The sequence below is a fragment of the Thunnus thynnus genome, chromosome 13 (genome assembly GCF_963924715.1).
Source record: "Thunnus thynnus chromosome 13, fThuThy2.1, whole genome shotgun sequence".
In the NCBI taxonomy this organism is placed as follows: domain Eukaryota; kingdom Metazoa; phylum Chordata; class Actinopteri; order Scombriformes; family Scombridae; genus Thunnus; species Thunnus thynnus.
Window position 1 is genome coordinate 12,090,951 of NC_089529.1, and position 17,022 is coordinate 12,107,972.

The 17,022-nt window shown below is 39.7% G+C and overlaps 2 protein-coding genes across 6 annotated transcripts in view; one reads left to right on the forward strand and one right to left on the reverse strand.

Moving 5' to 3' along the window:
• The window catches only part of LOC137195520 (disks large homolog 4), a 69,206-nt gene that overhangs the window by 48,754 nt on the left and 3,430 nt on the right, over positions 1–17,022 (reverse strand). The gene's annotated exons all lie outside the window — the stretch shown is intronic.
• The window catches only part of zbtb20 (zinc finger and BTB domain containing 20), a 101,384-nt gene that overhangs the window by 40,969 nt on the left and 43,393 nt on the right, over positions 1–17,022 (forward strand). The window contains exon 4 of one of the 5 annotated variants that reach the window (XR_010931129.1): positions 4,114–4,327. The exons of 3 other annotated variants lie outside the window; for them this stretch is intronic. The gene's annotated coding sequence lies outside the window, so the exon portion shown is untranslated. Of the gene's footprint in view, positions 1–90; positions 1,520–4,113; positions 4,328–17,022 lie in introns of those variants that run through there. One more of the 5 variants, XR_010931128.1, reaches the window with a different exon arrangement.

Here is a 17,022-nt window from a genome sequence, read left to right on the forward strand (position 1 = left end):
ACAATTGCCTTTTTTTCTTTTATACCAACAGTCAAGAGGAATGCCTCGTTTAGTTTTATTTGTGTTTTGTTATTCTCCCCTCCTGTGTAGGCTTGTGCTGACATGGTGAGCCCACAGGGTGGAGTGAGAGCACCAGGTAGGCTAGATTTAAATATTGTGCATTCATCTCAGGACCGACTGCGGCGCAGGGCTCAACGCTCCCGGGTGACGTCAGCTTTGCATAGAAGACAGAAACCATTCCAAATACATCAGTGTGCTGCTGATAGCTTTTTTTTTCAAACATCATCACCCTCCCAGAGGGTTGGGGATATCCTGGGAAACCTGCAATGTGCTAAAAACATCAGCAGGTTTCTCACAGGCCTCTGGAAGGAGGTCATGAAAAGAGCAGAGTTACTTTCTCAGGGAAAAAAAAAATCTTTACAGTTAACTCTCTTTCAAAGACCAAAGAAAGCAGGCGATAAATCAACAGATCAATAAAATCAATACAAAAACACACTGTATAGTAATGTCCAGAATTATAACATGAGCATCTATAGAGGGGCCTCAATCTTTTGCACATAATATTTTATATTGTGTGTGTGTGTGTGTGTGGGCATAGCCTTGTTCACACTCTTCTTTTAGTACTCTAGATGTATGACGTTGCATTTCCTCGCAGTCGTTCTAACTTTATGCTTTGACACTTGTCTCTTATCACATAACAACACTGAGAAGACTTTTCAAACCCACAACATGGTTTCCATGGATATTGCTTTCTAAAACAGAAAGCTTTGTCCTCGATTGCGGCAGTGAATGTATTTTAATAAGGGGCTCACATTGAAAGAGATCGCAACGATGAGTAAGGCCTGCAATGGGCCATTTCTTCAATATCACAAAGGGTGGTTCCACACATTTCCTCCACTCCCTCTTGAAGTGACATCCACACAGTTACTCCGTGTGTCCCCCGTACTTCAAACTACACTCTGAAAGTCACTGACTGAGCTCATAGCACAGGTTCCTAAGGAGCTTTTCGCACAAGCTCTGACCAATATCTAATCATACAATTAACAATCAAAACCAGCAACCACATTGCAAATGGCTTATACAAACAGGAATGGGATTTTGTACAAAACAACTTTTTTACATTTTGATCTGTTCTACAATATAATTATGCACCTGATTTATCAGCTGTAGTCATTAGAAGAAATTTCTTGGCCATGATTCTAATGTGACATTAACCATAAGAGAGAAAATGAACAGAAACTCTTTCATTTATAAGTCCACTGAGCTCTGACATGTATAGGAAGAGCATGATGGAAGTAATTTCACCCCAGGCATGACTGTACACAGAACAAGCACAAAACCACAATTTTTTTCCTTTTTTTTATACAACCAGTCTGTCTATAGGACCAACCTATTAGATTGTATACAATATATGTTTCTCTAGATATAACCTCTTAAGTAGATCTCTTTTAATTCAAGCATCATACATATTACATAAAGATGGATATGACTGACTATAATCATCATCATTTCTATGGTGATTGTATAGGCTACTGTAGGTGGCTTCCCCACGTCCACTACAGCATTATGTAAGCGTGGGTGTCACATGGAAACCTGAGCTGTGGTGTATAGCATTAACATCGTAATGCTGCATTGTATGAAAGAGAGAGAGAGAGAGAAACCCCCAAAAGAGCCGGAGTGTTTCCATGACAACATCTGCAGGGGGTGGCAGATCCCTAACAAATAGTCCACTTGCCAACAGCTTTCTGGTCACCGTCATCTATAAGACGACTGCTTCTGTCATGGCTGATTGTGTACGCAATAGCAGGTGCCTCATGCTACTACTGCAAGTGACACCAACGAGACACATGCCAGTGTTTTCTCAAATACACAGTGAGTGAAAAGGAGCTCTGTGAGTGTAGCTGCTAGTGCTGACAGTATTCACCACTGGCTGTTACAGCAGCTCACTGAGCCTGCGAGTGCCAGAAATGTGTGCTAAGCCCAATTCAATGTATGTAGAGCCAGATGTGCCATACTTGAGGCATGGCCTTGGCGGTTATTTTAGGATCTTGTTATCATCAGTGGCAGAGAAGAAGAACACATACGAAATCGAAACGCCTGATCAAAAAAACAACACTGGAAAATGTTCATTTGACTGTTTGCCTATGGAAGTATTAAATCCGGAGTCAGAGAGATTCACTGATACCTTAGCTTGAACACACTGTATGTCAATGATTTTAGATTAGCGTAGTCCAATTATTACATGTTTGTTACATAGCTGCTGCTCCACTAAAAAGTAGGGAACTACACTTTAATTTAAATATTATATAATATTTTTATCAAACCCTTTCACAAACACAACAATCCTAACACAATTACATTTAAGCTGGAACTACTTTCTAAAAAAAATGCACATATGTATTGATCCATTGTGCCTGTGCTACTGGACTGTATGTATTCTTCATAAATATGTGAATTACAACCTAGTTTTGTCTAGGCCAGCCATCCTTATTAGGAGAACTGGCTTAAGAAGAAAGAAGAATAAAATGAACCCCAAACAATCCCTCTAAAGATCAAAAGTAAACACATCATCGGTAGGGATTGTTTGTACATATCAATCCTCTTTTTATTTTTTTTTAAAGAAAACAACATTTAATGTCATTATTTCTTAATGGATTCTTACAACCTATTATAATTCATATTTAAAGCCCATATTTTTTCCACATCTTCTAATGTTTCTTAGGAATGAACTTGAGATTTGTCCTTATTCTGACATTGATAATAAAGGAACAAGTAAAACAGTTTTAGATTATGTCATTCGATGAGGGTATTTGTTCTGTCTGGACTCTCTCTAAACAATTACATAATAATACTATGATATGACTGTGATGTAAAAATTATTAGTTTTTACCTTATATAGAATGCAGGACATTCCAGCTTCACTCCAAATATTCTACCTTATTTCTAGTTTGCGTGCCCTTTAGCTACATTCAGGTAAGCCCACACTGTATTGGCAGGTAAACCTACAGAGAATTGAATTCTACAGGGATTGTATTCATTGGCATGCTACTGTCATATGAAGAAAGCGGGGTATCTAAATTAATCTGAAACAGTGGATTAGCCACTTAAATTGGTAGGAAAAAAACTGGATCACTCTAACACAACCAGCCTCCAGTCGTCCGCCTTCTATAACCTCAAACACTCAGCAGCTTTGACACTGAAATAGTCTAACTAAAGTGCAAACATAACTGGGAATCTCCTGAGGCTCTGCGACTGCCTCAGCGCTACTGACGAGGGAAATACCCAAGGTGAGAATTATAATATTCACACCCAGACAGAACCTGCTATATCTGATTTCTCTCAGCTTGAATATCTGATTCTACCTGTCCTAACTAGAGACATATTGTCTCTTCAGACAAGACATAGCTGGTTAAAATCTGTTAGCTAAAATGCATCTCAACAAATTAATTATTTGAAATGTCAGGGAAAGAATTAACTGAAATGAATTGGAATTTATGGTCACCCTTAAAAACACCCCCCCCCCTCCCTTAACTTGCATTTTTCATACCATGAGCAAAAAATATTATATTCAAAAGATGGACACCTTGGATCCTGTATTAGATCTGTGCTTCAGCTCAGCTACAGGTGCAACACATGCACTCAAAGACTGCTGCACAGACAAACCATAATCTGATATTCCTGGTTGTCTCTTGCAAATCCATCCAACTGCGTAAATTTTACATGCCAGAATGGAGTCATCACCAATAGTGATGACTTGGAGCAATGCATTATGCATGAAGTATGTTGTGCATGCTACACCTTCAGAACACTTTAAAAGCCCCCCCAAAATTTGATTTGCCATGGTATGCAATTTTTTTCTCTCCTTTTGATAGCTGCAGACACATTTAGAGACAGATATTAAATGGTTAAATTGAGCTCTTGGGTATAATTATCTGCACCACCCTCAAATGGGATGAGAACATCTACACCATAATCATGAAAGCCTAACAGATGATCTTCTTCCTGTGACAAGCGAAGAATGTCTCACAGCAACTACTGGTCTAATTCTATACAGCCATCACCTCGCTTCCTCTATCACAGTCTGCTTCTGCTGTAACTCCTCCCACACTACAGAAGACAGCAGCATGCTGTCCACAGCACTGAGACCATCCTCTACCAGCTGTCCTCCATCTGAGACTTAAATGATGTGAGAAAATGTGGACGAAAGATCACTACTGACTGTCAACTCGGGCCCCAACCTGTGCCAGAATCTGTCCATTGTTAAGCAGCACCACCTTTCTCTCGGCCTGTCTACGCTCTAAAGCAGAAACTATATGCCTCTCCATCATTTCTGACATCTGAACATGCTACATGAACTTGCTATGTATACCATTATATACTGTGTATCACAAGATGTAACTTTGCTTCATATACACACATAATACTGTATGTTACTGCTTTTTTTATCAATATGTCTCAAGTATGTTGGTTGTTTGTATCATGTTCAGCTTATTTAATGTCTAATTAGCTCTACATCAAATCAAAGCAATTGTAATGAACAGTACTTGAATCATTAAATCAAATTACCCTAGTGATTGTTATGAAGTGGACAGTGTTTAAGATCTTACTGGTACAATGGAATAAACAAAAGCAAAATATAGCTTCAAATACCACTTTCTTTGATAAACGCTACTTTAAAATAACAGAAACTGCTGCTAAACCCTTTTTTAAAATGCTAATTAGAGCTGTATGATAGAAGACGGATTGGAGACAGATTTTCATACATGTATAATACTAAACTTTTTTTTACTTTTATTACTTTAATACCAATTTACATTTAAACGTTTTAATCATAGCTCTACTGTGTAAAGCAGATGCTTGCTGATGTGTTATGTCTACTTGTGATAAACCATATGCTGCTTTGCTTTGAAACAACATTAAATGTAAGTGTGTAATAAATGGTACTATACATCTTAGCCAAATCATTCACCAAGAAAGACACCACTGATTCCTTTTCATGAGATAACAAGCTATCATTAGCCAAAACTTTAGAGATTTACAACCCTGTTTTTATATATCGATCATGGGGTTGGCATAGTGTTGCTGTGTTCTCTGTAGCAACCGTAGCATCAATTCACATCTACCATCCAATGAAATATTCTGATATCAGTAGATGGTGGTCAAACTACACTTTGGCTGAGAATTTGTTTCTTCGTCTGGGGGCGTCAATATGGTCAGTCTATAATTAGATATGAGATTTGCATTGTGGGATTGTGTAAGTTTTCTAGCATGACCACGACGACTCAGTTCACTTTGTGGGCAGTACATTGCTAATCATTACATAATACTTGCCTTCGTGTGCTAGACAAGTATACAGCCATGATGCTCTTTCCATTAGGACAAAAATTATGAACCAGGTAGTGTAAAGTACCAATTTATGGCCCTACAGTTGTCACAAATGTGCCAGACATTTACAACACTGTGCATCAATGCGTTATGCCAGTACAGTAAGCGTGACCTTATTGACCTTTATCTATATTGTCTCTCTCTCTCGTAAGATAGCATTTCTGCTCCTGTGCTCTGGTGTTGGCAGCTTTCTAGAATAAATGAGTAGTTGTCTTGATGGATTGCCTCACACCCCTGATTAAGGCAAGATTAGCTGAAAACATTTAGTGGTTAAAACATAGTGTACTGGAGAAGGGTTGTATGCTGTGTTTTAATTATGATAGACTTGCAGTGAGGCTCATACTGCTCTGCACCTTGCTGTGTGTTCTCACAGTTAGAAATTTAGCAAACTGTCAGAGTAAAAGTCGATTTTTTTTGGAGCCACCTCTGATGAAAGTCAAACAAACAGGCTCAGGCCACCGCTGATAGCTTTGGCTTGGCACGTAGCGAGCACAGCAGGGTATCAGTCTGGTCAGCCACGGCAACCGCTTCTAGCCAAGGTGATAAAGATAGAGCCGCCAGGTGCTAACAGGTAGAGCTGACTGGCAGTAATGCTCCAGTCGTCCACCACTGCCATCGGAAAGCAAGTCGAACATGGTCTGTTTAATCAAATTATGTTGCTAGCAAAATGGAGTACAAGTGTGTGTGACACTGGGGGGCTTTAAACTGGAGGAAACACCACTGACAAGAACCAAGAGACCTATTGACTCAACTGGATGAATGCCTGTTTTTATATAGCACTGTGTTTATATAGCCAACAATATAATATTGGATATCTTTAGCTGTTATGACTGTTGGATATAGCTAACAAAGCCGGTAACAATAACCTGTACAATAACAGAGGTAATATGGGGTCATTCATTTTTGGGCTGATCAACTTCAGAACTTTACATCCTTTCAGGTACATGCAGAAAAACTCTGACTATATGAAAGACACTAATATACAGTTTTAGTCTTCAAGTAACAGTAATAAGCTGCTTTACTAGCATTGACTTAAGAGTACATAGTAATTAACAGCATACCATAATTATCCAGTGTGCTAACTAGTCAGCAATTTTTGGTTGAATGTGGGCTGTTACCACAATTGCAGAAAAGAGGATGAGAACCAAACAGAATACTATTAGCTGATTAGGTGCTATGAACTGAGGAACAAGTGTGAAAGAGGAAAATATCTCAGTGTGATATTAAGTACAGCAATAAGGGAAAGACTTGATAGGGCCCACCCACCCATCACCATCCCTTTTAGCTAATTGATGATTGGGTAGACCGATCGGCCAATCAAACTCAGCCAGTCGTTCAGTCATTATAAAGCTGTTCATAGCAATAAAATCGCAAGATGCTGAAACATCTCTTCCAATCAGTTTCTGACAAAAGAAAGGACGAACAGAAAGCAATGGGTAAGGCTCAAACTAAATGTGTTTTATTGTTGGTACAGTCTTGTTACACCACTACTGACAAAAAGAAAGCTACTGTGTGCAGCCAAATAGTAATGTTAGCTTGCCAAACACAATATGAAACTAATAATTTGTATTCTGGCTAGCAAATGTTGGAGGATTTGAGTATTTGTGTGGCCCCAAATAAGTTTCACTTAAAAAGCAACAAACATCTTAGAAATGTGTTCAGATATTATTTATATCAAGACAGTAATGGTTAGGATTGGTGCAGGGTGCTCCACCACATTGGATTTGAAATGACTATGATGTTAAACTGCTGGCTCACAGCTATAAAATGAGGGTGTTTACATCCACATCAGATGAACCGTGTAAGAATTGTGGCCTTTTTATGGTCCCCCAGATTTGAAGTACCAATTGTAATTGGACAAATGTAACTAAAGTCATCATATGTGGTTTAAAATTCTTCACAGTCAATAACTGGTTGAAGTTTACGACCCATAGACATCGACAGACATTTGGTATCTTCCCTGGAGATGCTCCGACAGGCCTGGACTGCAGCCATCTTCACTCCTTTGTTGCTTTGGCTGTATGTTTAGGATCATTGCCTGCTTATGAAGCATCATCCAGTGAGTTTTGATGCATTCATTTGGATCCGAATAGTCAGAATGTTTCTCTATACTTCCACATTCATCCTACTGCTGCTGTCAGCAGTGAAATTATCAATGAACTCAAGTGAGATGACTCCACTGGCAGCCATACACACCCAAGTCATAACACCAACTCCGCCAAGTGACAAATGAGGTTGCATGGCTGTTTCTATTTTTTCACACTTTGATCTGCCCATCAGTCTGGCACAGGCCACTATTTGTTTTATCTGTCCATAACACTTTGATCCAGAACACTACAGGTTTCCTGGTGTACTTGTAGCAAACTGTAACCTGGCCTTTCTGAGGTTTGCATCTTGTGGTGACCCTGCTGAGGTTATACTGGTGTAGTCTTGTCTTGATGGTTGTCTCTGACACGTGTGTGCCCACATCCTGAAGAGTCTTCTTGAACTGTTGGACAGTTGTAAAGGGATTTTTCTTCAACCTTTCAGTCCTTCTTACGCTTCTGAACAGTTGATTTTGACACACCAAATGTTTGAGCTACAATACTGACTTTTTTTTTTTTTTAAATTCAGCTTCATGTTGGCCTACTTTACTGGCACTGACACTTCTTTGGTCTTTATGTCGAGAGACAACAACAGATCCTTAATGCAAATGCCACAAGTAGAATCAGCTCCAGACATTTTGTTACTTGTTTTTTGCATGAAATGATGATAAAACAACACTTACAGATACAGAAATACAGTATTTGTCCACTAAAATCGGGCGATATTTGCCACATGCTTGATGTGATGTGAATGTAAACACCCTTAAATTAAATTGAATATTGACCGCACTAAATCTATTCCAATAATGAAGTCAATAAAAAACAACCATCCTGCTTAATCAGAGCCACTTATAAATCTGTTCCACAATGAACCGTGATTCTATCACACATATACAAACACACATACAACTGACAGCTTTTATTCATGTTCACATTTGTAATAACAACTCTAACATAGATAATAACCAATGCAAAGCTCTGTTGGACCAAACGCCAAATTCACACACACACACACACACACACACACACCCACAAACAGTGGTTTGTAGCTGTGGAACTCCATTAAGTGGCATCATGGTGCCATAACACTCAACCAGCCCAGTACAGGCTCATCATGTTCACTCAGCTAATTAAGGCTGGAGGAGCTTTGGACTTCTCTCGCCTGCTCAGTGTTTTCATTTTCACCAACACACACATACACGTACATACACACACACACGCACACACACACACACACACACACACAACTGCATACATGTAATCAACATAATGGGACTTGTAGTACCCCAGACGTAAGAAGAAAACTAATTCCCTCACCTGTAACTCTCCCTAACCCTGTTGGTCTTTAGGCTCTTTAACCCTAACAATAAAACGTCCTCTTTCTTTTTTTTTGTCAATCGGAGGATTTTACTAATCTTTGGAGGACACTGGGCTGTGTCCTAGTGTCCTCACAAGGATACAGGTGCACAAAAAATATGAATTCTAATCAAATAAATGCATAGATAGAGAAAAAAACCTATCCAAACATAGAATCAAACCATTGCATACATGAATCTATAATGCTTTAATCAACAAGTCTGCTAGAGTTTTACTCCCTCTGCATATCTAAACATGCTCACTGGCACATACACACCCACATGTGCCAGGCCACGTTCATACGTAATACCCAAAGTGCATGAATAAACATACCCAGAGCACACGCAGAAGGGTAAGGGGAAAAAAAAATCTCTCATACACATATTTCTGATTAATCTATGACAGCGGAAGAGATTGCATGCGTTTTCGATGCAATATGCACAGATGTAGATACAGAGACCAGCCTGTCAGAACGTCTAGCAGACTTGAAGCTAACATGCAAAACAGAGGCAGCAACAGAGAGATGGAAGGCAGAAGAACGACACAAACGGAGAGGTGAATTTACCTACCACACACGGGCAGAGAGAAGGGAGCTTAGTGCGGCCCTTCATGAGCGAGAGACAGAGGAAAAACAGCCTCCCAGACACCCGCAGTAGAGAAGGAGAGGGATGGGGAGAAAGAGAGAGAGATGGGAGGCTGGGGAAGGGTAAGGGGAAATAAAAAAGAGGGAGGGGGAGAGAGGGAAGGGGAAGGGGAGATGTCGTAGCAGACGAGGAGAGAGAGTTTTCCTGGAAGCCAGAGTTGTTGGTGTTGGATATATCTTGATGTTTAAGTCAAGGGGTCTGAATAGAGAGGACTGGCAGCCTGCTCCAGCCGTGACTCATATAATATGTTTGTCACTGCCGGTGAGTGAGGGAGGGGGAGAGAAGGAGACGTAGAGACAGAGAGTAAACCTTATATATTATTTTATTTTTTTCCTCCTCTTTTTTTTTTTATGAAACAATCACTACGGTATGCTTCCATCCACGCTGCTCATCACTTCCTCGCCGTCTTTAACACATTGCCACACACACACACACACACACACACATATATATATATATACATTACCAGACATACATCAAGACTAAATATTATGATGAAGATTTTTATTTTTGACACAGATATCTCTCAGTTATGCAACCATTATATAATTACATATTTATCCCTTTGCAGCTTTTAACTGTAGCTTATAAGCTCATTTCTGAGGTGCAAATACATGTCATTGGCATCATGCCTGTCTCGGTCAGAGAGACAATTCTACTGCTCACACTAGACTGTGAATTAAAAAAATATCCCCAAAAAAAGCTCAGTCACTTATAATGAAAACGACCAATGTATTGATTCATTGCCAACAATTTTGATGATCATTAATTGATTGATTGTCATTTATTAAGCAAAAATGCCAAACATTTTCCAGTTCCAGCTACACAAATGTGAGATTTTGATGCTTTTCTCAGCTTGATTTCTACATTTAATATCTTCCGGCAACTTAATGACAGTTAGACAGACAAATAAAGTAATATGACGGTGTTACCTTGCTTGGGCTATAGGAACTTGTGCAGGGAAATAGATGAGCACTATATCAATTGAAATATAGGTATTAATCTTATATTTAAATATAGTACTTTATATTTAATTATTAGATCATGGAAATAATAATTTGTTGCAGACATGGACACATGTTAGGCATATAAGTTGGACCTTGAAAGCCCTCAGGTCTGTCCCTGCTTTTATAGTAGCATATACAGATACTGTACACATGTATCAGACGACTGTGACGTCAGACCAGAGGAAAAAAGGAAAATCCTTGACTAAAAAAAAACAGCCTGCAACAGTGTTTGTTAGTGTTTGTTAATCAAAGGCCAGTAAGGAACTGACTTAAAAAAAACTGATGCTACCCAGTGGGACACCATTTTCTCGAAATAATGTAACAATAATGTAACAACGGAAATGATCATTAGATCTAACTGATTTAGCATTTCCAGCTCATATTGTTAGAGAAGCTTTTTTTCCATTTTCCCAACTAATAAACTGTGAGGACATTTGCTGTGATATTTGATGATGTAGTGCATCTTTAAACACCCTTTTAAATACCATTATCTTAAAAAAAAAAAAAAAGATATTAGAATAGGTGGATAGTACTCAAAGGGAATTTAGGCTTTCATCACTGTGATGTCTGCAGAAATAAATTGCTATCTGTCAAAATTTAAAGCAGTCACTGGATTTAGCTAACAGTTATCTTTCTGTTGAATTTGTAAATTGTTTAAAGTTATCAGATGACAATGCTTAAATCCATAGAGTTTATGTCAAGTGATTTTGTCTTTGGATCGCCCTCTAACACTGTTTATGCCCTGCAAACTATCTGCTGTACTACTGTACTCAGCAGTGATGAATTGGGGAAATATGCTACGTCTGTATATCAATCAAACATTCATTTGAGTGAAAGCTGTTCACTCTCTTCTGTTTTCTCTAAAGGTTATCATAAATTAGTCATTTGAAAGTTGTAACACATTTTTATGTAACATCAAAGTTAATTTATTTCTCAAATGTCCTCAAATGGATGACTATTATTTTTGCACCACAAAAGTCTCGGCCAAATCTAGACACTTTATTCATTTAATATCACACTTTTATATCATCCTGCACCTGCAAAATGTGACCGGTACTTGCCAGTATTGTTGGCTGTATACTCAGTTCTCTTTCTATTTCTACATTTTTCTATAATTTTATTGCGCTTTTCATAAACATAGCTCTTACACTGCCTTTGATGAAGATAGTATCTTGATTGTCATAGGTGGTCAGTGGAATAATGGATGCTACAATAGGTGTTAACAGGTTTAAATGGCAGAGAAAATGATTTTTTTTAAAAGTTAAAAGGTTACCCAAAACACTTCAGGTCCACTGTTTGTGCTCCGATGTACATACATGGATCTGTTCACTGAATTTGTTAACTTTCTGTGATTTCACATCAAAGGCAAAATATTATCATGAAAAGCCTAAAAACCGCTTTAATTGTCATTCAGGATTTGTTTCCTTATTCAATACGATGATAGTGATTATTTCTTTCTTATACTTTAAGAAAGAAATAATTCTCACAAACTTATGGTAAAAAATTGTATTTCTGTATACTTGTCACAAAATCACAAAAGTTCCTGTGTACAGTTAGAGCAATAATTTGAGCCTAGATATTTATTAGATGTTTTAAAAAAAAGTACACAGCCTGGCAGGAATGTTGCGCCTTTTTTTCGCCTCGCTGTTCTGTATAAAAGGTATTGACACGGAGTAGGGGGTAGAGTCGCTCAGGCCAATAAGCCGGCTACAGAGGTAGTCAAAGAGCCGGATCGAACTTTGTGTTAAAGGGACAGCCGCTTCTACTCGAAACAAAATAGTTCCTAACTGGACTGATTTGCCCGTGAAATTTTTATGCCAACTGTCAAAAAGTAACATCGAGTGTTAAGGTTATCAAATAAATATGACAGCAGTAGTTAACTGTCAAATATTTTATGAAAGGTACAAATAGGGATTTTTTGGGACATTTCCATCACGCCCCACAAAGCTGAAAGCCTAAAGGTAACACAAACTCCAGTGGTTTATGCAACTGCTAAGCTAAATCTTAGTATATTTACTATAATATAAATAAATTAAAATAAAAGTATGACTTGAAGTGCAGTTGTTACAGTGGTACTCTTTAGAAGACCTTGCTGGCTGACTTTGGTGACACTTGACCAATCCTTCTACACAACACATAATTATGGTCCATGCAGTAGCTTAATTGGCATCAAATAGGATGTACTTGTGTGTATTTCCCTTCTCAGGCGCCATCTCTATCTGCTACATAGCTGTATTAAGAGGGAAGCAGAGTTGAGTAGGGGAATAAACAGAGTAAATGCACCATGACCCCATTGGACTGCTTTACAGTGGACTGCTATCGGGTGATGGATGGGTTATGACACCTGCAGAGGTTAGGCCCAAAGCCCTCTGGACCTCAGAGACACACTGAGCTATGGCTTCTGCATCAGCTTCACTGTCTGTGACTAAAGACAACTGGAGCACATCGTGACATTTCCATCTGGAATGAAGCCTGCGCTGTTAGAACAGTGTCAAAAGCTGTGTAACCCGCGGAGCCAGCCGCATAAGACCAAACATTAATTTTCTATTCTCCGCATTCATGAGCATTCTCTGCCGCCGCCTACACAGAGGTCATCCTCCTACCTGCACACTGTGGGCTTCACATTATCACCACCCTTCAATGGCAGGACTCTCTCTCTCTCTCTCTTTCCCTATCTCTCTTTTCCTCTCCTCTCTCCCTCCCTTCCTCCTTTCATCTCTATTCTCTCCATGATGATACCCCTGCCATGTTGTCATGGCAACAATCGGGCCCTGATTGCTTGGTTGCTAGGCAACTGACATCACCTATAAGAGGAACATGAAGATACAAAGCCAGAGACAAACAAATCACACAGAATATGTGCGCTTGCACATCACTGTGACGAGTTCGAGCGCGCGTGTGCGTTTGAACTCTCACGATGTCATTAGCTCATGTGGTGTTTTTCATTTAAATCTTCACTTTATCATCTTTATTGCTTAAGTGATACATGTAGGCAGCAAGGTGTATCATTAGAGGGAGAAATTACAAAAATAATTCAAGTATGACTGATACTCTGGGAAGTCTTCTTTACTCATTACCAGAATTTCAGACGACAATATTACAAAAGTCTGTGACAAGGGACTGATCATGAATAACTGACACAGGGTCCAGCATTTCAGATGCCCATTTCCTATTAATTATAAGGAATACACAAGACCTCAACCCCCATGAACACAGACTATGTATGGACTTTGAGGCCCAGGCTAATGTAGCATAATGTAGCATCTAGCTGCCCGCATGGATGACACTAGCAGCTGAAATTTGACAATATGCCTCATGCCATGATTGTCATGGACTCCTGCGCTGTAGTTTAGGAACGTGCCACAAGGTGTCATTGTGTGCTGTATTGAAAAAAAATATGATCACAGCACTGTAAGAAAACCTGATCCCATTTGCAAGGCTAATGCATGTGTTATTCATATGGATGATATCAGCACTACTGTCTTCATTCTTGTTTAAGTCTTGTCTACCTTCCTCTTTTCTGCACTCACACGCATCAAAATCCCAACCCTCACACACACACACACATTGACAAACGCACTCTAATTGCATGACATACACTGTTAAGTTGACTCCGTTAACCAAAATGCCTATATTGTGTTTTATTACAGGAGGCCCTGGTGAGAAGTTGACCCTCCTTGACCTTAGATCTTTATATAATGAGGCCCACAGGACCTCCTCTATTGAATCTATCCACATCTTTAAATATACATCATCATCTTTATTGATTCAGTTATTTCTCAGTCTTATTTACAAAATGACCACAACAATTTGTTCTGTTTCTTGTCCAGTCAGTATGTCCTACAGTGTCAGGGCGGCCGTCAGTCACAGTCCTCCTCCTGGTCCACCGTAGCAGGCTCATGTTTCGCCATTAGCCCTCTCACTCGATGTGAGACGACAAAGTCTCCAACCCAAACAACCCATGATGGATCTAATCTGTCACCTGTCATATGGACAATTTCAGGACGGACAGTGATGCTGACAGCCAAAACACTGAAATTAAGCGGCAGAGCCTGTAAGCACAGTCTGCTGGTGAACAGCAAGTAGGCTGTGTTTTTAACATACAAGGATTTTTTCATTCCTGTTTTTACTAGATTACTAGGTATTTGCTCTTTGTGTGTGTGTATATATATATATATTATGAACAGATTATCATATATCATGTCTGATTCCCTTATTGTTAAATCAACAAAATGGTGATCAATCAATTCCACAAAGGGACAATCTCCAAGAAGGAGAAATTAAAGCTTTTTCTTTAAATAGATGAAAACAATAGCAATCAGTGAATATACTGAATGACCCGGTGGCCTAATCACATCGTGATATATACTGAAATATCCATCAATAGTGCCTAAACATTCAAGGTTAGATTCAAAAGAAATGATAAGGCATTACTCAGCCTCTCCACCAGATGAGCCTATGAAGCAAAAGACGGTGAGAAAAGAGTGGAGCACAGATTGTATTGTGTGCTTTTGACAAAGACAAGCTCTTAACAGCCTCCTAGCTGGCTAAGGTTCCTGGTGGGGGGGGGGGGGTAGTAGTGGGCATTATAAAGCAGCTGAATGACTGGAGGTTAGCTTTCATCACGTCATCGCAGAGAGGGACTGATGAGCTCAAATATGAAGTGAACCCTCACCAGCATTAACTCAAAGTGACTGATGAGCACATACGTTGGGAAAAAAAAAAAAAGCTCTCCGCAGTGATTGGCTTTTCTGAGTCACCACTGATAGAATTTGCAAATTCTCTGCAATAACACCTTTCACAACAATTACCACTGTATGACTTTAGCCCATGCAGTAAAGAATCAGCACCATACAGCAAGCCTCCACCTAAATCCAACAAGTTTTTTAAGAAGTGAACTTGCACCAATTCCTTAGCTTGAGCAAGGCTGCAGTTACAATCCACAGTGCAGAGAAGCCCCTTGTACTGGAGCAGGATGCTCTGCTGTTTGTGGGAGTTCTGTCTTCTCATGTAGGTGTGTGGCTTTCTTTCAGGAAAGCGGCTCAATGTGTGGGTGAGTGGTGCAATATGTACCTAAAGACGAAACAAAACCGCAGCTGACCACAGAAAATGTATGATATTTCTTCATGAGCACAAAAGCAAACTGTCATCTGAGCAGAAACAATGACAGAGGAAAAAAAAAAACATCTGTCTGTACATAATCACATCTCTCGTCATCCCTTCGATTCTGCTGGGGTTTTTTTTTTTTTCTCATCGGACATTACAAAACCTCTGCGCTGTGCAGTCATGGCATCAGACTCGTGCCGGGGCAAGCCCTGCTTCACTTTACTGTGCCATGGGAGCAACTTGGCAGGATCAGTGTCTCTGTGGCTGCATACAAAAGGCCTCGTGGACGAGATATTGCCCGTGCCCTTGAGTGGAGATCATATGAGCTCCTCACTCGATCCCGGATTCTGACCCACAGCACACTAAACTGTATGTCACACACAGTCACACACAGTATGGTGAATGGACACTTGTTAAGACGAGCTGAATTGTGGACGAGCCGAATGAATACTGAGGAGGCTCTGTTTGATTTCATCCGAGTGGCGAGCGGAGGGTTTAGCTCAACTCCATTTTGGAGACTCTCAGGAATACAGCAAGCGGCAGCAGCCATAAGCTTTTCATCCTCGTGTGAACACAGACATCCATAACATATAAATATTGATATATATTGAACTATAGGAACAGCTGGCAGCACAAAAATAATCATAAATGTGAGTGCTAAAACCACATTCCAGGGAAGAAGATGTTCATGTCAGAGCATGTGGCCATACATGAAGCCAATAATGTGCACATGGAGCTGCTGACTTTGACTACATCTTGTCAAATGTATAATTTATTTGAAGGAGCACTAACTAGGGAAGCCTCGAAAGTGCTGAAGAGCAGGGCAGAAGGTAAGCTGGAGAGTGGAGAGCAGGAAAGAGGAGCGTAAGCAGAAGAGGGAGGGGGGGGGTTAAATGAGATAAAGGAGAGAGGAGGGTGGACTGAGCGAGGGATTACAGAGGTGAAGGAGGCAGAATTGTGGAAAGACTGAATTGGAAATATGCGAGCAGAGAAGTGGAACGAGGGCGACAACAGGGAGAGGAGTGATAATCAAAGGATTGTAAGACAAGCAAAGCAGGAGGAGAGGAGTTAGAAATTTACTTAACGTCCTTTCTACACAGGAGACTTGATTCTATATCGCAATAATTTTCTATCACACATCACAGCGTTAAGATAAGTCACTTTGCTGTGTGCACCACCTTTGTTCTCTCCTCTCAAACATCAAACTGTTCTTCTCTGACTTAGTGCCATACAAGGAACGAGAGTCAAAGATATTGTGAGGCTTGCAACCAAATATAAACCCCGTGACGTCTCCTCAAGCTGATATGCCCTAATATTACAGTTCTAAATGTTATGTAATGACACTTCTGTTCTGTTTGATGGATTGATGTCATATGTTGCAATTTATTATTTAATTCTTGGGAGATTTGAGTGTAGGAAGGAGCAGAAAAATTATATAAG